Raw genomic sequence first — 25,259 nt, 5'->3', positions numbered from 1 at the left:
GTCCAAACCAGAGCTTATTTCCTTACCAAAGCAGCAATTGTTGGATTTCCAATCTTGTTTTTCTTCTTCTGAAGCCAATTATTGGTCTTTTTGGCCAGTTTTTCTAAGTTAGCAATTGGAGGAACATCTCTTTGAATCATGACAGAGATGTGACAGCTACTGATGCCTTAAAGGGTAGCCTTCATAGCAGAAATATCTGCAAGGTGATTTCCTTTAGCTTGCGGGGTCAAGTTTAGAATGTCCTAGAATCTTAATAACAGCTAAAGCATCAGAGAAAACCATAGTGTCCAATAATCCCTGAACATGGGGACATTAGTAATTTGATCTCCATTGGAGGGAAGGAAACCACAGTGTTCCATACATAAAAAGTTTCCATATCTGAAGTCATGAACTACTCCAAAGGCGTATCTCCTGTCAGTATAAATGCTGATAGTTATCCCCTTGGCTAAAATACAAGCTGCAGTGAGGGGGTATCATTCAGCCTGCTGTGCTGAAGTGGCCAGAGGCAAAGGTGCTGCCTCCATGAGGAGTTACGACAGAATAACCAGCTCATTACTTACCATTTCCATTTTGTTAAGTATGGACCATCTGTAAACTAAGAAAGATCAGCTTTACCTAGAGGAGTCTCCTGCAAATCGTCACAAGAAGTCAGGACGTGATCTGTGAGTGTCAGACAGTCATGAGGGGCTTCCTCAGTCTAAGAACAGAGAAAAGTAGCTGGGTGAAGGTTATTACAACATGAAAGGGTTATATGAAAAGTGGTTAGCAGATGCATTTCATAGGAAGTTAGGGGACTGAAAGATGCTGGGTGTGATGAGAAAACAGGAAAGCTTGTAATATATGAGTCACAACCATGGTTAGATGGGATCTAACCACGACACCTTCTCTGTGGCTTTAACCAAAAGGGCAGTAGCCGCAATGGTTCTAAGGCAAAGGGGGGAGGGGTATCCCCGAGCCACAGGGTCCAGTTGTTGACTCTAGTGTGCTGGGGTCCATGTTGATCCCTTGTTTTTGAATAAGCACCCCAGGGGCATGTCCTTTTCATTCACAAAAAGGACAAAGGGAATCTGATAGTTAGGATGCCCAAGAGAAGGTGTTTATTAAATTCTCCTTTAAGGCTTTAAAATCTGTCATCCTGTCCTTTCCATGAAATTGCGTCAGGACTGTCATTCTTTAGTAGGACATACAGAGGTTTTGCCGCTAGAGAGATCTGGCATCCAATTTCAGCAATAGCCTATTAGACCAAGAAAACCTCGCAATTGGTGCTTAGGTTCGGGCGTTGGGAGACTTAGGAATTGCTTCATGTAGTTTTCGAGCAAGTTCCCTGCCTTCCTCCCAATAATTGGAGGTCTGCTTTTCTTAAACGTCTATCAGGATACTCCCATCTGGCAATCCTCATCCAATGTCAAGGTTGGCCTTCACCAACTAACATATTCATTAGCTGATACAAATTCGAAAACCCAGGCGGATGGGCCTGAATAGTAATATCAATTTCCTCAGCAAATTTATTACTGTCCTCAGTTACCTTAGGGAATTTCTTTACATTGGCTCATTTAACTCAGCTTGAGTCCAGGGAATATAGGAGACGTGGGGCTCATTAGGATCTCCAGAAGGCTTTAATTTTAAATGGGAAAGTACTAACATGTTCTGAGGAAGGAGAAAAAGGAGAAGATTCAAGAGAAGGTGCCTCTGGGGGATGAGCTGAAAGTGGAGTGAGAGACAAGAGGAGAGGAAGGTGGAGCTTGAGATAAAGGAGAAGTGGGGGCAAGGGAAGGCAGTGCTGGAGAGGAAGTGCAAGAGGTTTCGGTGCCGTTTTGTCTCTTTTTGAATTTTCGCAGCCCTTGTGAATGTTGAGACTTTATTTGGTAAATGGGCAACTTTAGGTTCATAGTCTTGTTTGGAAGCCTCAATGTGCTACTCAAAATAGGCATTCCATTTCTCTTTCTTAATCACACCACTGTTATTATCCAATTTAGTTTTAAGAATATCAAGTTTGGGAATTTCCAAAGTTCCCCAAAGTAGCCACGATTTTCTACATTACTCTTAGTGAGATCTGTTAAATACGTGCAGAAAAATTTCCCACAGGTTTTATATATATATTCAGCCTATGTCTCCGTTGGAGAGACAGTTTTAGAGGCTTAGACAGCAGAGATCCCATTTTCAATACTGGGCCCAAAACACTTCACAACTCGAGGAACCTGCAGGTCTTCCACTCGCCTCGCTCTGGAACAGTCTGATCACTGAGAACCAGCCCGGAGCCTAATAGCCAGTTCCAGGGAAATGACCAACTCTCAGGGAGTTAAGTTATAGGCTGCGCTGGGTGACACTCTTCTCACTTTCTCAGTGAGACGGCACAGTCTAATACTGGCAAAACTGTCCAATTTCAGTAGAAATAATGTCTATCCCCAAAAGGACATTAGGGGAAGGCCACTTTTTGTCTCAAAGGACAGCTTGCTTTCTGAAGAATTCAAGCCGACATACCACAATGGATACTCAGACAACATAGACAAATAGGCCTTTAACGCATTCACACAGACACACACACATTTTATTTCAACAATTCCCAAATAAAACCCAGAGAGCGACAAATGCAAAAGCATTGGCTCAGATCCAAGAGAGAACTCACCAGAGGATTCTAAGTTGGGGAGCAAATAAAGCATCGACCACAATTGGCCCTGTGAGGCACCAAAGCTGGTTTGTTCACCGTTCAGAAGCCACTAGAGTTTTTTCTTCTCTGGACTGCAGACAAGACCCCAAAATGTTGGCAGAACAAAAACAATTTTATAAGTAGTTGGCGAAAAAGAGGGTTTATTTAGGAAAAAGCAAAACAACTGCAGTAGTGTGAGAACACCTACATTTGGCTGGCCATCCCGTGCAGCGTTCCACCCTTCAAATGTTCATGAAAAATTAGCTAAAGGAATTTATTACCACCAAGTGAGTATTGCAGGAAATGTTAAAAGAATAAAGACCAGAAATATGAATACTAAAATGGCAATAACTATGTACCTATCAATAATCACTTTAAATATAAATGGATTAAATGCTCCAGTCAGAAGATATAGGGGCTGAATGGATAAGAAAATAAGATCCATGCATATGCTGTTCACAAGAAACCCACTTCAAATCAAAAGACACATACCGACTGAAAGTAAAAGGATGGAATAAGGTATTTCATGCAAATGGGAACAACAAAAAAGCTAGAGTAGCAATACTTATATTGGACAAAATAGACTTTAAAACAAAGGCAGTAATAAAAGACAAAGAAGGGCACTGTATAAAACTAAACAGATCAATCCAACAAGAGGACATAACCCTAGTAAACATCTATGCACCCACCACAGCTGCAACTAAATATATAAAACAGATGTTGAACAACATAAAGAGAGAAATCAACAGGAACAATCATAGCAGCAGACTTCGACACTCCACTGACACCAATGTACAGATCCTCCAGACAGAAAATCAATATGGAAACAGTGGCCTTAAGGATTAAATCAATGGTTTTAGAGCGTTTTGCCCCAAAGCAGCAGAATACACATTCCTTTTAAGTGCACATGGTACATTTTCCAAGATAGACCTCAATGCGAGGCCACAAAACAAGTCCCAATAAATAAGAAGACTGAAGTCATATCAAGCATCTTCTCTGACCAGAGTACTATAAAACTAGACATCAATTACAAAAAATAAACTGGAAAACACACAAACACATGGAGAGTGAATAACCTGCTACTGAATAATGAATGGGTCAACAATGAGATCAAGGAAGAAATCAAAACATACCTTGAGACAACAAAAATGAAAACACAATGACCCAAAATCTATGGGATGCAGCGAAAACAGTCCTAAGAGGGAAATTCATAGCAATGGAGGCCTACCTAAAGAAACAAGAAAAATCTCAAATCAACAGTTATCTTTACACCTAAGGGAACTGGAAAAATAACAGTAAAATAAGACTACAGTGAGTACAAGGAAGGAAATAATAAAGATCAGATGGAAATAAATGAAATAGAGACCAAAAGAACAATGCAAAGGATCAATGAAACCAAGAACCGTTATACCTTAAAAGATAAAGCAAATTGACAAATCTTTAGCCAGGCTCATCAAAAATAAGAGAGGACCTAAATTAATAAAATGAGAAATGAAGAGAAGTGACAACAGATACCACACAAATACAAAAAAATTTAAGAAAATAATACCAGCAACTACACACCACCAAATTAGACAATCTGGAAGAAATGGATAAATTCCTAGAAGCACACAATCTTCTAAGGCTGAATTAAGAAGACACAGAAAATCTGAACAGATGAATTACTACTAACAAAATTAAATCAGTAATCAACAAGTTCCAAAACAACAAAAGTCCTGGACCAGATGGCTTAACAGGTGAATTTTACCATTCAAAAGAAAAAATGTATCACCTATTCTCCTCAAACTATTCCAAACAATCTAAAGGAAGGGAAGGCTCCCAAGCTCATTTTACGAGGCCACTATCACCCCGATCCCAAAACCAGGCAAAGCCATTACAAAAAAAACTATAGCCAACACCCCTAATGAACATACATGCAAAAATCCTCAACAAAATATTAGCAAACTGAATTCAGCAATACATTAAAAAGATCACACACCACGATGAATTGGGATTCATTCCTGATATTTAAGGTTGGCTCAATATCCACTAATCAATTAATGTGATACATATTAACAAAATGAAAAATAAAAATCATACAGCTATATCAATAGATGCAGAAAAAGCATTTGGCAAAAGCCAGCAGTCATATATGATAAAAACTCTTAGTGGGGCAGCTGGATGGCTCAGTTGGTTAGAGTGCGAGCTCTGAACAAAATGGTTGCCAGTTCAATTCCCACATGGGTCAGTGAGCTGTGCCCTCCACAACTAGATGGAAGACAACAAGGTGGCTCAGTTGGTTACAGCACGAGCTCTCAACAACAAGGTTGCCAGCTCAAATCCTGCATGGGACGTGGGATGGTGGGCTGCGTCCTCTGCAGCTAAGATTGAAAATGGTGACTGGAGAGTAAGGGGGGTGGGGGGTGGGAGATGAGGCTAAGGGGGATCAAATATATGGTGATGGAAGGAGAACTGACTCTGGGTGGTGAACACACAATGGCATTTATGGATGATGTAATACAGAATTGTACACCTGAAATCTATGTAATTTCATGAACAATTGTCACCCCAATAAATTTAATTTAAAAAAAAAGAAAGAAAGAAAATGATGACTGAACTTGGAGCTGAGCTGCACCCTCAACAACCAGATTGAAGGACAACGACTTGGAGCTGATGGGCCCTGGAGAAACACACTGATCCCCAATATTCCCCAATAAAAATTAAAAAACCAAAACAAAACAAAACAAAAACTCTTAGCAAAGTGGGAATAGAGGGATCGTGTCTCAACATAATAAAGGCCATATATGATAAACCCACAGCAAACATCATACTCAGTGGGGAAAAGCTAAAACCATTCCCCTTAAGATCAGGAACAAGGCAAGGATGCCCACTCTCACCACTTTTATTCAACACAGTACCTAGAATTCTAGCCACAGCAATCAGAGAAGAAAAAGAAATAAGGGCCGGCCCAGAGGCTCAGGCGGTTGGAGCTCCGTGATCCTAACTCCGAAGGCTGCCGGTTCGATTCCCACATGGGCCAGTGGGCTCCCAACCGCAAGGCTGCAGGTTCAACTCCTCGACTCCCGCAAGGGATGGTGGGCTCTGCCCCCTGAAACTAACAACGGCAACTAGACCTGGAGCTGAGCTGCACCCTCCACAACTACTATTGAAAGGACAACTTGACCCGGAAAAAATCCTAGAAGTACACACTGTTCTCTAATAAAGTCCTGTTCCCTTTCCCCAGTAAAATCTTAAAAAAAATAAGATTTCACTGATATGTGGTATATAAACCAAAAACAACAAAAAAACAAGAAACAAAAACTCATAGACACAGACAATAGTTTAGTGGTTACCAGAGGGTAAGGGGGGTGGAGGGTGGGAGATGAGGGTAAGGGGGATCAAATATATGGTAATGGAAGGAGAACTGACTCTGGGTGGTGAACACACAACGGGATTTATAGATGATGTAATACAGAATTATACACCTGAAATCTATGTAATTTTACTCGACGCTTCAGCATCACTGGAGTCCGATCGATCGCATCATCATACTGTGTGAGTGTCTTCTTTCATTCCCACTTCCCTTTTCAGGTACTGAACGACTCGTGGCGGCTGGCACGCCACAAGTGGCGCCCGAACGGGGACCTGAATATAGGGGTAATAGTGAGGAACACCACGTGGCAAGGGCCCAGCTCATAGAGAGCTTATTTCAGTGGATGCGCGGTGAGTAAGGCACTGTCCCCTGGGTCGAATAAATGTGTGAGTGAGTGATAGTTCCACGACTTTGTGTCACGGAGCTTGCTTGGGCCCCAATCTGCGGTTCCGGTTCTGTCATACGGCATAACGGCGACTGGGCTTTACAGTCCACCTGTCCGGGGGTTTATACCGGAGCGCCTCTAGCCAAGACAGATTTAGTCCCGCGAGGGGCACGGCCAGACGGGCATCAGAGTGTTTTTCTTTGTTTGAAAGAAGGGCCGAGTCAGGGAATAAGATGGGTCACGCAACCAGCAAGGACCTGTATGCTAGGGGACTTAAAAAACTGCTTGCTGCTCGCAGCAGTCGTATGAGCCGAGAGCAGTTAGATAAATTCTTAGACTTTATAAAAAAAGTCTGCCCGTGGTTTCCTGAAAAAAAACACACAAACGGTCAGCCTAAAAACCTGGCAAAAAGTGGAAAAACAATTAAAGGATTTTTACACTGTCCACGGGCCTCAACAGGTTCCGATTAGAACATTTAAACTGTGGACTTTGATCCGGGACTGTTTGGACCTTAAACATAAAAAATGCAAATTAAAAAAAGCAAAACAAGCCGGCGATGAGGAGGGAGGGGGCGCAAAGTTGTTAGAGGGAGTTCTTAAAGTTAACAAAAAGCCGGTTGCTCAAAAGTTTCCAGACTACATATAAAAAAATTTGAGCCCTCGAGATCAAAAAAAATTAAAAGATGAGGCTGCCAAATATGATAGGGATAAATATCCTCCTGTCGTAGCTATGGCCCAAAAAAAGGAACCGACATCTGATGCTCTTCTTACTTTGTCAAAACAGATAAAAAAGATTCAGAGACAATTAATAGAGCTTAAGGTTTCAAAAAGTAAAAAAAACGGTTCTCGAGGCTCACGAGTCTCTTGTAAGGATCCTTAAAATCCGGGGAGAGAAAATCCCCCTTTTGATCCTTCTGCCCCGCTTCCTGAGGACCCTGGTATGTGGGATCCTCCGTTGCAGCCTCCTGTTTGGGACCTGCCCACGCAGCCTCCACCAGGATATCTTAAACCAAGATCTAACTCTTTTGTGGTACGATCCCCACTTCAAATGGCTTGTAAACAAGCACATAGGCAAGGCGAGTCCACAAAACAGTTTGGGGTCTATCCTCTTTTTGATAAAATTGACAAAAAAACAAAAAACAAAGTTCGACATTGGGAGCCATTTCAATAAAAAAAAAATAAAAAAGTTAAAAGAGGCTTGTGTGCAGTATAGACCAATAGCTCCTTTCACCATGGCAATTTTAGACGCTTTGTCAGGAGAGGCAACTCCCCCTGAGGATTAAAAACATATTGCCCATGCCTGCCTTTCTGGGGGCGATTACCTTTTGTAAAAATCAAAATTTTATAAAAATTGCAAAAAAAAGGCTAATCAAAATGCCTTGCGGCGAGTTCCCATTACTTTTAAAATGTTAACAGGTAAAGGGATATATGCTAATTTAAAAAACCAAACGGGTTTTGCCCCGGGCGCCTATGCACAAACTTCTGTAGCAGCTAAGGATGCATGGCAAATACTGCCTGATACCTCCCGTAAAGAGGAGCATGTATCTCAAATAAAACAGAAACCTGACGAGCCCTTCCAAGATTTTGTGTCTCGCCTTACCACCGCAGCCAAAAAAATTTTTGGGCTGTCAATTGCTACCCAGTCCTTTATAACGCAGCTTGCCTATAAAAATGCCAACTCGGCATGTCAAGCTGTTATTAGGCCAATTAAAAAAAAAAAAAAAACCTTATCTGATTACATTCGCCTGTACACTGATGTGGGCTCCTCTTTTACCCAAGACATAGCGATAGCGGCTGCTATTAAAAAAAAACCTATAAAAAAAGTGCTATATCAACAGACAAAACTTAATGCAAAAAATCGTTCTGGGGCATGTTTTACTTGTAAAAAAAAAAAAACATCAAACTGCCCAATGTCCCGGTAAAAAAACACACAAAAAATGCGGCTGCTCCTGTTAAAAAACCTCCAGATGTTTGTCCTAAATACAAAAAAAAACACACACATTGCGCTAATAAATGTAAGTCAAAGACAAATAAAGATAAAAAGCCAATTCAAAAAAACTGGGTGAGGGGCCAGCCCCAGGCCCCAAATCAACAATGTTATGGGGCACTGCAGATCCCCAAACAAAAAGGGAGCAAACCTCAGAGAAAAAATACATCACAAATTTATTCTGGGCCACCTCAGGCAGCACAGGATTAAATTTGTGTTCCACAACCGACATCGTATTAACTCCTGAGATAAAAATACAAGCCCTACCCACAGGAGTTTTTGGGCCGCTGCCGCCAAAAACCGTTGGGCTATTGCTAGAAAAAAGTAGTACGACCATAAAAAAAATTCAGGTTTCCCCAGGAGTTATTGATGAGGATTTTACTGGAGAGATTAAAATCATGGTTCATTCACCATTAACTATTTCCAATATACCTGCTAAAATGCAAACTGCCCAGTTAATAATTCTCCCTAAAATAAAAATAAAAAAGAGCCAACAAAATCAAAAACGGGGGGATCGAAGATTCGGTTCCTCTGACGTGTACTGGGTTCAGGAAATAAAACGAGACCGACCCGTTTTACAATTGAAAATGATAAAAAAAAATTTCAGAAACTTTTAGACACAGGAGCTGATGTATCCTGCATTTCTGCGCAGCACTGGCCATCTAATTGGCCAGTGCAAAGTACTACCACAAATTTACAAGGTATAGGTCAGTCTCACTCCCCTCAACAGAGCAGTAGTTTATTGTCTTGGCAGGATGTTGATGGTCATCAAGGAACGTTTCAGCCTTATATTATCCCCAGTCTGCCGGTTAATTTGTGGGGACGAGATATTATGAGCAATATGGGAGTTTATCTTTATAGCCCAAGCGCTCAAGTAACTCAGCAAATGTTTGATCAAAAACTCCTCCCAAAAAAAGGCTTAAAAAGTACAGGACAAAAACGTCAAAAACCTATTTCACCCAATCCTAATTTACAAAAAACAGGTTTAGGGTATTTTCCCCAGGGGTCATAGACTTACCTGTACTCCACCATAAAACAACAGAGCCAATAACTTAAAAATCTAATACGCCTGTGTGGATAAATCAATGGCCCCTTACAAAAAAAAAAATATTGGCTGCTCAAGCGCTAGTACAGGAGCAGCTTAAACAAAACAATATAACTAAATCAACCTCTCCTTAAAATTCGCCCATCTTTGTTATTAAAAAAAAATCAAAAAAATAAAAATTGTTACAGGATTTAAAAAAAGTAAATAAAACTATAGAGGTTATGGGGGCTTTGCAACCAGGATTACCTCATCCCTCTGCTATACCAAAGGACACTTATAAAATAGTGCTGGATCTAAAAAACTGTTTTTATACTATACCACTTCATCCCCAAGATTATAAAAAATTTGCTTTTAGTATTCCTAGCCCAAACTTTCAAAAACCCATAAAGAGATATCAATAACAAGTCCTTCCCCAAGGTATGGCTAATAGCCCCACCTTGTGTCAAAAGTTTGTTAGTAAAACAATTGATAACACCAAAAAACAATTTCCTTCTGTGTATATCATTCATTATATGGATGACATCTTGTTGGCTTGTAAAAAAAAAAAAATGTTGTTAGCTTGCTTGACAGATATAAAAAAAAACCTTCTGGCCTCAGGTCTTATTATTACACCTAAAAAAGTACAAAAAAGTAAGCCTTACTCTTACTTGGGATTTCAGTTGTTTGCTCAACATTTCGCCCCACAAAAAATAGAGCTTAAAAAAGATCATCTTAAATCTCTTAATGATTTTCAAAAACTGTTGAGAGATATTAATTGGCTGCGTCCTTCTTTGGAACTAACTACTGGAGATCTTAAACCACTGTTTAAAATTTTAAAAGGAGATTCTAATCCAACCTCTCCCAGATCTCTTACTGAGCCTGCACAAAAGGCTCTTTCTAAGGTTGAGAAAGCCATTCAGCAACAGCATGTTTCCTTTTTTGATTACTCTAAACCTTTGTATGTGTATGTTCTCAATACTAAACATACACCTACAGCAGTGTTGTAGCAAAAAGGGCCACTTCGATGGATACACCTCCCTGTAGCTGTTCAAAAAAATCTTACACCTTATTATAAATTTGTGGCCAGCTTAATTCAGGAGAGCCGCTTAAAAGCTCAAAAATATTATAAAAAGGAGCCAAATTCTATTGTTATTCCTTTTACAAAAACACAAATTCAAGGCTTGATACAGTTCACTAATAGTTTTCCTGTTGCCCTGGCTAGTTTTGCAGGGACATTAGATAATCATTATCCTAAGCATAAATTGCTTCAATTTTTTCAACATCATGATCCAATTTTCCCTTCTATAGTGTCACATGCTCCTCTTCCTGCTGCACCTAACATTTTTACTGATGGATCAAGTAATGGTGTAGCTGTCTATACACTCAATAAAAAAAACATCAAAAGAGTACAAACACCCCCAGCCTCAGCTCAAATAGTTGAGCTTTGAGCAGTCCATATGATATTGCTTGACTTTGCTTCCCAGTCTTTTAATTTATTCTCTGACAGTCGTTATATAGTTCGTGCCATCCAAAATTTAAAAACAGTACCTTTTATTAGCACCAGTAATCCTGTTATTCAGGACTTGTTTCTTCAGATACAACAGGCCATTCAGTTGCGCTGTAAAAAATTTTATATTGGCCATATTAGAGCTCATTCTAATCTTCCAGGCCCTTTGGCCTCAAAAAATCAAATTACAGACACTGCTACTCAGCTCGTTGCCTTGACTCAAATAAAAAAGACACAAAAGGCTCATAGCCTCCACCATCAAAATAGTCAGAGCTTGAGATTACAATATAATATAACCAAAAAAACAACACGTCAGATAATAAAACAGTGTCCAAATTGTTCACATCTTCAGCCTGTGCCTCATTATAAAGTCAACCCTCGAGGCTTACGTCCTAATAATTTATGGCAAATGGATGTGACTCATATACCTAAATTTAAAAAGTTAAAATATGTTCATGTTTCCATTGACACCTTCTCTGGGTTTGTTGTGGCTTCCGCTCAAACAAAAAAAGCCACCTCCCATGTAATTAGACACTGTCTTGCTACATTTGCCATGATTAAAACCCCTAAAAAATTAAAAACAAATAATGGCTCTGGTTATACCAGCAAAAGATTTTCTTTGTTTTGCCAGCAATTTGCAATCAATCATGTCACTGACATTCCCTACAATCCTCAAAAACAAGGGATTGTTAAACATACTCATAAAACATTAAAAGTCAATTTACATAAAATAAAAAAGGGGGAGTTATACCCCCTGACACCTCATAATTATTTGTCTCATTGTCTCTTTATTCAAAATTTTTTGACCTTGGATGCCCATGGTAAGAGTGCTGCAGAGCGTTTCTGGCATCCTTCTGCAGCTCCACAGGCCCTGGTCAAATGGAAAGATCCACTTATGGGCTCTTGGCATGGCCCTGATCCAGTCCTTGTTTGGGGCCGAGGACATGTTTGTGTTTTTCCACAGGACGCTGAAGGTCCTCAGTGGCTGCCAGAAAGATTGGTGCGACATGTGGACCCTCAGCCCATTGATGATGCTACTGATGCTTTGCCAAGCGGAACCTGACCAGACGTATTGGGCCTATGTACCTGATCCACCAATCCTCCACCCTGCTGTGTGGGACGGTCCTGAGATTCCAGTCTATGTTAATGATACTCAGGCCTTAGGATTGCCTTCTGATGGACATATGAAACAGCATTTGGAAAAGAATTTCACTTACAATGGCATAGGTTTGGGATTGCCTATTTGTATTGCAAAAAATAGCTCCATGATTGGGTGTTTGCGTAGTTCCCCTGTCACTATGCATATTAATGATTCTTTAATTGGATGGACTGTTCGTCTTAACATGCTAGGCGATTGGTCCGGAGGACGCAAGATAAAGCTGCCCATCCCTCCATCACGTCCATCTTGCAATAAAAGATTGAAACTGGATACTGAGACTGTTCCATGGAGAGCTTGTCCTGGCAATGATCCTGTTCGTTATGACATCCCTGGAACAGGCAGATATATTATTGATTGGTCAAAAAATAACCGGTCCGGACGGGCCCGTGAACTGATTTCTGGACTGTGGAATTCTGATACGCAGTATCAGCAAAATTCACTATGGAGGCTTATGGGAGCAATGGATAAGGTTGAAACCAGGCTCTCTCTGCCCATGAGGATTTTGGAAGACGGAACTAGGGATTGGACTATTGTTACTGAGACTGTTAATGTATCTGCTTGTGTTCCCTCCCCTTATGCTTTGTTGATTGGAAATATTAATGTATATTTTGTGGGAGATCAATTTAATGTGTCTTGTAATAATTGTATTTTGACTAATTGTATTTCTTAGGTATCCTCGGGGACCCAGGTTATGGTACTTAAGCAACCCTCCTTTATTATGCTTCCTGTCAATATTTCTGGTCCCTGGTATGCTGAAAAAAGCTTGCAGATTTTTAAAGAAATTGAATATGCTTTGAGTAGACCTAAACGGTTTATTGGACTTCTAATTGCTGGAATTATGGCTTTGGTTACCATAATTGCAACTGCTGCTACAGCAGCTGTGGCTCTCTCTCAGACTATTCAAAATGCTCATTATGTTAATACTCTTTCAAAAAAATGTTACCTTAGCCTTGGGAACCCAAGAGGCTATTGATGAAAAATTAGAACAGAAGGTGAATGCTCTTTATGATACGGTTCAGTATATGGGAGAGGTCATTCAGGGTATAAAAGTTAAATCTCTTTTAGAATGTCATCCGGAATATCATTGGATTTGTGTTACTCCTAAAAAATATAATAATAGTCAGTATGATTGGAGTCGAGTTCGTTTACATCTTCAAGGTATTTGGTATAATGCTAATTTGTCTTTAGATATGCTTCGGCTTCATGATAAAATTCAAAGTATGAGAAAAGCTGAGCCTTTGAAGTTTGATGCAGCCCAAGCCGCCTCTGATTTTGTTAATGTTTTAAAAAATGCTTTGCCCTCTTTGCCTACTATTACCCACTCGATTACTTTGTTTCTTACCTTGGGTACTTGTATTTGTCTGGCTCTGTGCTTGTTCCCCCTCCTCGTTAAATGTTTTGTCAGTAAAATGTTGGATTTGCGCAATGACATTCATCAGCTTAAACTTAAGACAAAGCCTTAATCATTCCTCCCTGAGCATTCCGAGGGGCGGGTTAGGCAAAGACGGGTAAGTACTGGGGCACTGCTTCGGCGGGGCTATACACAGCCCAAAGAGGATGCGCTGAAGTTAGTTTCCTGAGACACCTAAGACAGGCACCGTCTCCTCGCCATTCCGGTTGGATGGATATTGCTCTTAAAAAATAAAAAAGGGGGAGATGTGGGGAGCCATGGTTGCAGTTAACTTTAAAGCCTTAATGGCTCAGTTAATGCTTAACCTGTTTCTGCTCCTGAGGCATTGTCTTTGCCTGCACCTGGAGGGTGCTTACAAGCCACTGAGGTAGGAGGTGGGAACGGCCAGTTTCAGGACACAAAAGATTGATGGTAATCAGGATAATTGGTAGACTCTGTCATGAGATAATCATCTTTTGTAGTTTCAGTGATTTTGTAGTTTCTGTGTCTAAAGTTAAAGATTTACTGTTAATGAGGTAATGCATTTTTCTGATTGTTAAACTGCACGTCCACAGAATGTATAAATTCTGGGGACAGAATAAACTCGACGCTTCAGCATCACTGGAGTCTGATCGATCGCATCATCATACTGTGTGAGTGTCTTCTTTCATTCCCACTCCCCTTTTCAGGTACTGATCGACTCGTGGCGGCTGGCACGCCACAACTGGAATCATACACTATGTGGCCTTCTGTCTAGTTGCTTTCACTCAGCTTATTTCAAGGCTCTTTCATGTTGCAGCACGTGTCAGTGCTTCCTTCCTTTATATGACTCAGCGATATCCCATCCTGTGTATATTCTACACTTGGCTTATCCATTCGGCCATGGGTGGGCATTGTAGACATGTCACCTGTGGGCTGTTTTTAATATTGCTACAATGAACATTCCTTACACATCTTGAGTGTAGCTATTTCAGTGTAGCTAGGAGTGGAATAGCGGGGTTGCAGGGGACCCCTACGGGTAACTCCATGAGGAACCACCGAGCTCTTCCCCACAGCTATGGAGTGTTATTTATATACCCATGAAAGGTGTATGAGGGTTCAGTTTCTCTACAACCTCTATCCTGTCTATTCTGATCCTTTCCCATTTTTAACCTGGGTTCTTTGCATTTCTGCTATTGAGATGGACGTGCTCTTTCTGTATTCTGGACAATTCACCTTATCACGTATGTGATCTACAGATATGTTCTCCCATTCTGAGGGGTGTCTTTCACTATCCTCACAGAGTCCTGTGATGTACAAATGGCTTTTAACTTGATGAAGTCCGTGTCGTGTATTGTTTCCTCTGCTGCTTCTGCTTTGGGTGTCACAGTACGGGCTGTCAGTCAGCCTTGTAAATTTTCAAATTAAGAGAACTCTGAGTCAATACCCTTATACATCCTTAATCAGTAGTTCCAGGTGCATACCAGTTTGGGGAGTTTTCTTTCCCATAAATTACTTTATTCTAATATATTTAAAACTTTTGTCATTAAAATAAGTTATTTAATGACTTTGAAAATGCACCAGGATCAACCTTTTAGTTGCTTAAAGTATTGAGAGCCCTGGGGATAAGCATTCATGCAGGGCTGTGGGGTGTGTCAGTAAGAGGGACATATTGTGACCTCTATAACATTAGGACACATTTGCACACATAATGTCAAGCATTTAGACTTGTGTTAGATGACTTCACTGTTCCACAAAGTGTCCCATTCCTCTGGATTAGATGCTGTCAGGAGGCAAACATACCTTTATGGTTGTGTGTGTTTGTGTGTGTGTGTGTGTATTTCTTTTTTTTTTATTGGATATTGGGGAACACTTTGTTTCTCCAGGGCCCATCAGGTCCAAGTTGTTGTCCTTCAATCTAGTTGTGGAGGGTGCACCTCAGCTCCAAGTCCAGTCGCCATGTTCAATGTTTACTTGCAGAGGGCGCGGCCCACCATCCCATGTGGGAATTGAACCAGCAACCCTGTTGTTGACAGCCCATGCTCTAACCAACTGAGCCATCCGGCCGTCCCTATGGTTGGATATATTAATCGTTCTGATCTAGAAAGCAGAGAATGAAGTGCAGTTGAAACTAATTCGTGAATATGCACTAGTCACATTGGCAAGAAGTGGCAATGCGTGGTGATCTTGGTCAATTTGACCCTTAGATTCTTAGCCTTTTTAAAGACATAATTATAATGTGTTCTTCCTCTTGTCTGGACCCACTACAGTCACACAATTGACTCACAATGACCTTCGGGTGAAATTGTTTCTGTATTAAATGAGAAAACCAGCAGTGACTGCCAGGCCAGCTTCCAGTTGCTGGGGCTGCCTTTGCCATTCCCATTTATGTTGTAAACATTGACATATCTGTTACTATGGATCAGAAACTATTTTAAATGTTTTCTATTAAGTGACTCAGTTATCAAATAAGTAAATTCAGTTACTTTTCAACAAAGTTTATAGCATGGATACTTAATTGCCTTTGATGAATTAACTGAGACTTATGACTGCAGGTAACTTCCCAAAGGCCACAACTCTACAAGACTCACATGGATGAAGATGAAAGTGAGTCTGTCTTCCTCAGAGGTCACAATGTCAGTGCTAAATGTTGTGCATCCCTCACATGTCACACTTTAGGTTCCACACAAACGATCACAGCCCACGTGAGTGTACGCACTGCAGGCACTTGCCCACGGGTCCCCCACCTACTCAGTTGGACCCACCGCCTTTGGGCTATTCCAGTATCGCCCCCTATTAGTGTGCATGACATTCGCTCGGAGTTAAGTTCTGACCCCTGGAAACTCTCAAACGCACAAACCCTGTCAACAGCACTTGAACCCAAGGAGACTTCCCTGAGTCTGACCTTCACACTTATTCCGTTGCACAAATCACACTAAAGTCCACCGACTCTGGGCATGACGCCAAAACCAACCTCCAGGAAGCAGCCTCATGCTCTGTTCACAAACCCCTCCCTTGTTCCTTCAGACATGCGGGTCCCCCAGTGTCACCCCCCCTTAGCATGCAGTGACATTTGCTCTAGGACCTCAGTATAAGCTGTTCTCCTGAGCCTTCCCGTGGCCCCTCGTGCCAGTGCACATAGCTGGCCATCCCCTAAAGGCACACAGAGCAGGTGTGGACGCAGATTCTCGTCAGGCACTCGGTGGGCGTCTCTCCACAACTTCAGAGTCAGACTCTGAAGAGCAGTGGATGCGAATGAACCGTATCTTCACGAGGAAACGTCCTCTGGGTGTGCAGAAGGGATACCCATGTGTACAGAAGGTTTGAAATCAGGAATTTCATGGTCCTGACATAGAAAGGCAAGACCCCCATGAAAAAGTTTAAGAATGGACTCTTTTCTGCTGGTGCTGGAATCCCACAGTGCGCTTGTGATCCACACCTTTTGTGCTGTGACACGTCACTGCAGCTGTGGCGAGCCTTATTAGTGTGTCTGTGTCCCCATGAAGAATGGACGTGTTGATTGGTGAATCGATGGCACTGAAGAGAAAGGGCCATTATGAAATGGCTGGAATTGCTTAGATACAAGCTTTTTCTCTGGAAAGTAGATACAAATATCTTTACTGACCATTTCCTCTCTCAGGTCCTTGAAGGACTAGTCACCTTCCACGCCACCTGAGACCTGAAGTCCCACCAAGGTCCACACAAAATTAACAATACGTGCTCCATCCTCAGGGACAGAGAAGCATCACAGGAGGCCACCTGACAGAGACAGAAACTGACCTTTGTCCCCTGAGGGCAGATCAATAAACCCATAAACAGTCTGATGAGAAAAGAAAAGCACGACGCATTTTTTCATCAAGTGAAAATAACACAAGGGAGCATCAGTGGGCAGCAGCATATAAATCCATTGCCATCCATCACGGAGAGAAACACGGATATCAGCATAATTACCAGCAACGAGAAGGAAAACGAAGGTGTTTTTCTTCTTGCATCAATTTTCCATTAAAGTTCTGAGAGGTATTTGAAAAGAAACATTTAGAAGGAGAATTTAGGCGAGTTGGCTCATGGTACTTATGCCTATGAACTGAAGCTGCGTCTCCTAACTCATCCTCACCCAACTGAAGTGCTCACCTCACCTAGAACACCGTTTGTCCCCGGTGTCCACTGACAACTAGGGGAGACATACATCCCACACTGCTGAGACGCTGAAGCATGACCCCTGGCGATCTGGCTGCAGAACCCTGACAGAAGCAATAGCTAGGTTTTCAGCATTTGGATGAACAAGTCATTGTCATGAAAAAAGGATGGTAACTGCATAGAAATCACAGAACGCGCCAGAACGAACAATGTCTAAATGTGTTTGATATTATTACTATGAATGCAGATTATAAAGAGAATATGGACATAAATACATAAATTATTCCTCCACGAAGGAATAATTTAACAAATCCTCTCATTAATGATATGTAAACATAATAATCTTGCAATTATATAACTGCCATAAGAAGGTACATAAACATATTCCAATAAAAACAATATACAGAACGATATTTGACCAAAAAGCACTTTTTGAACCATACATAAGAGAAGAAAACACTGGCTAATCACATCAAAATTGAATGTAATGAAAAATACTGGGTTTATGACTAAAAATGCAGTCACCTATAATAGATAATTTACACAAACTGCCAAATATGTTCATAAAAGTTTATTTCAATCATGGAAGTATCCACAGCCAAGTCAGGCATGGTCAGTCCAGCCTCTCCACAGTGCAACCTGGGTGGGGAGTTTCCTGCATTTGCTGCAGGATTAAATGTGTCTGGGTGGCGGCTGGAAAAAATCTACCAATAAAGGGACACAGTGCTTCCTCCAGAAATCATGCAATCAGGAGAAGAATCGGAGATGGGGACAGGGTGACAGGATGACAGATCGCTCAGAGTGATACCGTGAAGAACTGGTCTGATGGACACCAACGTGCTACAGGAAAATGGAAGAATCTGAGCGAACCTGAAAGAGAATCCACACTGCAGGGACTCATGGAAAAGTCTGAGGAATCTGCTGCCTCAGAGGGAACTCGCATCAAACGTGTATTTGGTTTCTAATGTTCCAGATGGGCAGAGCCAGCAGTCAGAAGAATGTGCTGTGACTCAGGCCCACTGGGTTCTCATGCATCTGTCTCCTGACGGTTAGGAACTGAGAATCACGGCTTCTTCATTTCAGCTTCCAACCTCCTCTTCTCATGCCCTCAGCAGCAGAATCACAAGGACTCTGGGATAAAACTTCCCACCTCACCCACGCTGACAGCACAATTCAGTGGAACAACTTGGATACGAGCTTTCATCATCATGGCACAAAACTTCTAGTTGTAACTCAAGGCATGACATCCACTTTCCAGCCAGTGACAAACAACAGATGTCTTATCCAGTGGAAACAAATGAATGTGGGATTTATACATTTCAATAAGACAGAGGGGAAAGGTAGATATCGAGTCAGAAAGTTTCAGTATGTCCAGCACTGGACCAAAAGAAAAACTTCAACAAGTCAGTTCTTTACCATTATCATGTAGGAAGAACATAATAAAAAGAACTTGTCATATAAAATTATATCAAGCTTTAAATTTAAAAAAATGGCTTATTACCTACCCATGGCTTGAAAACACTGTAATGCAAATGAAACAAGTTTTATATAACCATACAATTATTTCAAATCTGAGATACTAACATGTGTAGTAGAGAGAAGGGGATAGAGGGATATTTATGACCTCAAGTGTTCATATAAAAACATGAACTAGAAATCAATATACTGTGATCACTGCTGACACATTACACAAAACAAACCATATTTGTAACATGTAAAAGATGTCTGTCCTGCTCTTATATTTCAGATACTACGTAAGTGAAAAGTTTCCAACATTCTTTGTATTCATGGGTATCTCTTTGGTGTCTGTTCAGGTTGAGATGCTTTTAAGAGAGACTGAAGGCTTCCCACAGTTCTTGTGTTCAGACGTATGCGCCAGTATGTGTCCTCTTCTGAGTGTGTAGGTTGCAGAACACCTAGTTTTCCTCCTTGCTGACATTCATAGGTTTCTCCCCATTGTGTTCTTCAGTTTTTTACAAGTATGGACTGAATACCAAATGCCTTTCCATACTCATTATATTCACACGGTTCTCTGGGTCTGTGTTCCCACATGTAATCTTAGATAGTAGAGTGTACTGAAGGTTTCACCACACTCCTCACATTCATACAGTTTCTCCCCAGTGTGTGTTCTCGAATGTGATATAATGTCAAATCGCTTACTGAAGGCTGTTCTGCACTGCCCACATTTGTAGGCTTTTTCCCCAGTGAGTGGTCTCACACGTCTTTGAAGGGTACATTGAAAAGTGAAGGCCTTTCCACCCTCCTGACATGCATAGGGTTTCTCCACAGTGTGTGTTCTCACATGTACTTGAAGGTAGCAGAGTGTAGTGAAGGCTACAACACGCCTGTTTTTTAGGAAACACTTCAAAAGAGATGCAGAGTGATGTTCAGATAAATATTATCACAGAGGGCAAAGTAGGAAGGAAATGGGCACAACCCATGACCCCAAGTGCTCCCTGTAGAAGAGGACCCACAGAAAGCCTTTCCAAGTGTTGCAGGATGGATGACAGGTCCAACAAGACAGCCAGAGACATGACAAACATCACCCTCCTCAAACACAGACTGAGTCATGCTTCTGATGCACACGGACAAACGTCATTCCCTTATCTAGAACCTGTTGCTCCCCGAGGGTTGTCACTCTCCTGCAGTTCTCAGACACACAGGCCCTACATGGAGCCTTTCTCATGGTCCCCAGATGCCACTGGCTGATTGGGTACTGTGTGTGGTGCTGCCCTGCTCCTGGAGAAAAGGTTGTCATGATGGAGGATGGAGGGCACCAAACATTCCATGAGATGGGTCATTACTTAGGTCTTTAATACCATTGATGTTGGTCACATGTGTGATTAATTGCAGGAAAATGACCATGTCAACTGTGTATGAAGCACAGTGTAACTTTCGCAGGGGTGGACACCAAGCTGCTCTCACAGCCCAAAGCAACCGGAAACCATGGTCTCACTTACAATTAGGGAGTCTTAGACTTTTGTTGGAGATTAATAGTGAGTTTGATTCATAAAACCTTGTTTTCATGGGAAAGCCATCTGACTCCAGGTTGTTCCATGAATACTTGTTGTCACACAGCAGCCTAGCCGCTTGTCCCTACCATCCTTTCCTTAGGGAAAGAGGGTTGCAGGTTGTCCCTCTTAGGGGTTGAGTTTTATAGGTCTCCTCTCTTGGTCCCAGTATGCTGGGTCTGCGGTCAAAGACGAGTAAGATTCCTCAAGGGAGGGACGACTTAAGCCAGACGGGACCCCAGGGACCCCCATGAGTTAGCCTTTGAAACTAGGAGGGATGCCCCTCCTCCAATGTTTCCTGGGAGCTGCTGACTCCTGCTTCAAGTGACCAGCACCCTATTGTGCTAAGGAATGATTAACTGAGTGAAACCATCTCACTCCCCGCTTGGCTCATGGGATAATTACCTTGAGAGACCTGCTCCCCCAGGGGTTGTACACACCGCACCTTGGTCATGCGGGGACGGCATGAACAGGTTGCTTTGGGACAATATGATTGGATATTGGGAACATGCTGATTGTATTAGTGGTGTAAGAGTTTTACAGACCCTGCCCAGAATCATGTAATGCCTATTGTAAAAAAGCAATAAATACCCACGACGACCCGATTCGGGGCTCCAGTCTTTTGAGGCTGTGAGTCCCTTGGTCCTCTGTGGTTTCTTTGCATTCAGTGTCTCTGGTCTCTTTATTTCTATAATAGAATTTAGCTCCTGCCGCCTCCCTCGCTTTCCCACTGCTTGTGTTGTGCAGGACGCAACATCTGGCGCCCAACGTGGGGCTCGAGGAGAGAAGAACAACTAAGAGTTGTATGGTCTGCAGATACGGTTGAGGGGCCTCTGAGCATCCGTCGCGCGACAGCTACCTGGTAAGGGGGTAGTTTTATGGACTCAGAGTATTAAACCAAGGTTATTCAGAGGAAGTAATTAAATACTTTTCAATCTATCTTTGAGTGACAGTGCGTGGAAGTGTGTGTGTATGGTTATGGTCCCACGATCTTCGTGATTACGGGGCTTGAGTGGGCTCGTCACCGCGGTTCCGTCACTCTGTCATACGGCATAACGGCTACTTGGGGGTTTCCCCAACCTGGACCGGGGTTTATACGGTTGAGCCTTAGCCAAGACAGGTGCTAAGTTCCCGCGAGGGGAACGGCCGGCCGAGCATCAGAGTGGATATTGAGTGAAAGTTTCTTTTCTTTTCCTTCTTGTATCCTTCTTGTGAGAAAGAAAAATAAAAAAAAAAAAGGGAAATTCAGAAAGCAAGTATAGACCTTATATTTGCCTGCTGAAGCAGTTGCTTAAAAAAGGACAACATAGGGCCTCAGAAAAGAGGTTGGAAGAACTTCTCAAAGTAATTGAGGTCCATTGCTCTTGGTTTCCTACCCTGGGAACCTTAGACTTAGATAAATGGGAAGCAGTTGGTCAAGATCTCCGTGATCTCCATGCCAACGGAACTTCGTTTCCAAGTTCGATCTGGGAGACTTTTGAACTAGTTCGGTCAGTTCTAGAACCACTACAGACAGACTCTGAAGAGGAAAGGGAAGATAGGGAAGGTAAGAGAGATTCACCAAAGAGAACTAAAAAGGAAAGAGAAGATGAGGGGTCAGAGTCTAATTCCACTATAGTCCCTCGAAATCTTTATCCTGATCTCGAGGAATGTTTCCAGGAGGAGTTTCCCCCTCCGTTCTGGCCTCCACCACCTCCATGTGCTAATCAGATGTGGCAACAGCCTAAGACTTGCTGTAATGCCAATAATCCATTTATTCAGAACAATCCGTTTGCTCAAAAGCCTCCAGCAATAACAGCTAAACAATTCAGCTTCAAATTGTCAGCATTAGAGCAGGGTACACATCAGGCAAAAATGGCTGGAGATGTGGATGCTCTTAATTTTCCAGTGATTTTCAGACAAATTGAAGCTCCTGGCCAAAATAACCCAGATGGAATCCATGAGGCAGTGTATGAGCCTTTTCCTTTTAAATTGCTTAAAGAGTTAAAACAGGCAGTGTTACAGTTTGGGACTACTTCTCCCTATACTGTTGGCCTCGTTAGAGGTATTGCTGATGGCCACAGAATGATTCCAACAGACTGGCAGGCCTTAGCTCAAACTTGCCTTACTCCTGCACAATTCTTGCAGTTTAAAAACTTGGTGGATTGAAGGGGCTGAGAATAAAGAAAGACAAAACCAAGCTCTTAACATCAATATTACTGCTGATCAGCTTGTTGGCAAAGGCCATTGGGCACCAACCCGTAATCAATTAGATATGCAAGGAGTTGCTATAGAGCAACTTAAACAAATTTGCCTTGCTGCATGGGAAAAGATTGAAGTTGAAGGAAAGACTCATTCCTCCTTTCAGAAAGTTCTTCAAGGATCTCAGGAGCCTTATTCTGATTTCCTGGCTCGACTCCAGGAAGCCATTAAAAAACAAATTACTGATCCTGTAGCTGCAGATGTGATCCTTCAGATTATGGCATATGAGAATGCTAATAAGGATTGTCAAAGAGCCATAGGGGCACAGAAAGGAAAGACAGATGCAATGGGGTATTTGCGCTTGTGCCAAGAGGTAGGGACTGAGGATCATAAGGCAGCACTCTTGGCTAATGCAATTACCGGTGCTTTTCAAAAAAGAGATGTTTTCTGGCACTTGCCATAATTGTGGAAAAACAGGACATACTAAAAGAGATTGCAGGGTTAAAAGTAAAAACAACCCTCAACCTCCTCAGCCCACACCTTTTCAAGGTGCAAAACAGCCTGGATTGTGTCCACGCTGTCAGAAAGGAAATCATTGGGCCTCCGCTTGCAGATCTAAATATCATAAAGACGGCACTCTGCTTCAGGGAAACGGGAAGCTGGGCCAGCCCCAGGCCCAGACAACAACCGGGGCATTTGTGGGTCAGACAATCCCTCAACTGGGGATGTTTGCCAACCTAGCGGCACCACAGAATTATCACACGGTGCCGCCTCAAAACTATCCATTGAGCAATTAACTTCTGCCACTGAAGAAAGTGCTGCAGTAGATGTTTGTACTGCTCAGAATATTTTATTACTCCCAGGAGAAACACCTCTCCGGGTGCCTACAGGCATTGTTGGACCAATTCCCAAGAATACGGTTGGACTCCTCCTTGGTCGTTCCAGCTTAACATCAAAAGGAGTTACTGTCCACACCGGAATAATAGACCCAGATTTTAAAGGAGAAATTCAAATTGTTATGTCTTCTTCAGTTCCATGGTCAGCAAAAAAAGGAGAAAAAGTTGCTCAGCTTCTCTTAATTCCATATATTCCACCCAATTTACGAGGAACTCAAAAAAGAACAGGAGGATTTGGAAGTACAGGTTTAGCAGGAACATTCCTGGCAGAGAAAATTTCTAGCATTCGTCCTTTAGGCCACATTAGCCTTCAAGACAGACAATTTTTAGGACTTATGGATACAGGTGCAGACGTCTCCATCATTTGCTCTCAAGATTGGCCTGCAAATTGGCCTACCCAACAAGCTGACACAAATGTTGTTGGAGTAGGAGAAATTTCAAAATTGCTTCAAAGCACCCATATCCTTCCTTGCCTTGGGCCAGAAGGACAAAAAGGATTTTTGCAGCCATATGTTGCTGATATTCCCATAAGTTTATGGGGTAGAGATTTACTTTCTCAATGGAGAGCAAAAATTGTTATTCCCCCAGGACAGTATAGCCCTCAAAGTCAGCAAATGATGAAACAGATGGGGTATCTAGATACCAGGACAAGGTTTAGGCAAATTTAATCAGGGCATTACCCAACCTCTCCAACCTGCATTACAGGTGGGCAGAGAAGGGATAGGATTTCATTCACAAGATCAACAGCCTTTTTGTTAGGGGGCGCTGTCGCCGAGCTAAAAACTCCTTTAGCTCTTAAATGGATAGATAATAAGCCTCATTGGATTGAACGGTGGCCCCTTTCTAAGGAGAAATTAGAGGCATTAATGGAAATGGTACAGATTCAATTAGAACAAGATCATATAGAGTCTTCCACTAGTCCGTGGAATTCCTCAGTATTTGTTATAAAGAAAAGATCAGGAAAATGGAGAATGCTCACAGATTTAAGAGTAGTTAATTCTTTAATTGAACCCATGGGTCCACTTCAACCTGGCCTTCCTCAGCCATCCATGATTCCAAAGAATTGGCCATTGGTGGTCATAGACCTACAAGATTGCTTTTATTCAATTCCTTTACATCCTGAGGATTGCCCTAAATTTGCATTTTCAATACCATCTTTAAATAATAAAGAGCCAATCAAGAGGTATCAGTGGAAAGCACTCCCTCAGGGAATGCTAAATAGCCCTACCATTTGTCAATTTTATGTGGCTAGAGCTGTTGCTCCGGTCAGAGAGAAATTTCCAGCCTGTTATATCATTCATTATATGGATGACATTCTCTGTGCTGCGTCTTCTCCAGCAGTCCTTGCAGATTGTTTCAAACTGTTGCAAGAGCAACGTGAGATGGCAGGACTCTGCATTGCTCCTGATGAAATTCAAACTACAACTCCCATCAAATATTTGGGAGCTATCTTGGATAGACAGACGATTAAACCTCAAAAGGTACAGATCAGAAGAGATCAAATTTCCACTTTAAATGATTTACAAAAATTGTTGGGAGATATTAATTGGTTACGTCCCACTCTGGGAATCCCAACTGATGCGCTGAATAATTTGTTTAGTCTTT

The 25,259-nt window shown here is 41.9% G+C and overlaps 1 long non-coding RNA gene across 2 annotated transcripts in view; it reads right to left on the bottom strand.

Moving 5' to 3' along the window:
* Positions 1-389: 389 nt before the first annotated feature.
* Positions 390-25,259, bottom strand: part of LOC109439353 (uncharacterized) — a 34,677-nt gene continuing 9,807 nt past the window's right edge. Inside the window, exons 2-5 of one of the 2 annotated variants that reach the window (XR_012498001.1) lie at positions 10,943-11,012; positions 6,112-6,271; positions 2,627-2,739; positions 390-697 (exon numbers count right to left, since the gene is read on the bottom strand). This is a non-coding gene — a long non-coding RNA (uncharacterized LOC109439353). The remainder of the gene's footprint in view (positions 698-2,626; positions 2,740-6,111; positions 6,272-10,942; positions 11,013-25,259) is intronic. The other variant, XR_012498000.1, reaches the window with a different exon arrangement.

Source organism: Rhinolophus sinicus, linkage group LG07 (assembly GCF_036562045.2).
Source record: "Rhinolophus sinicus isolate RSC01 linkage group LG07, ASM3656204v1, whole genome shotgun sequence".
Classification (NCBI taxonomy): Eukaryota; Metazoa; Chordata; class Mammalia; order Chiroptera; family Rhinolophidae; genus Rhinolophus; species Rhinolophus sinicus.
The sequence above is the reverse complement of the archived record's forward strand: the minus strand, read 5'-3'. Positions and strand labels throughout refer to the sequence as shown.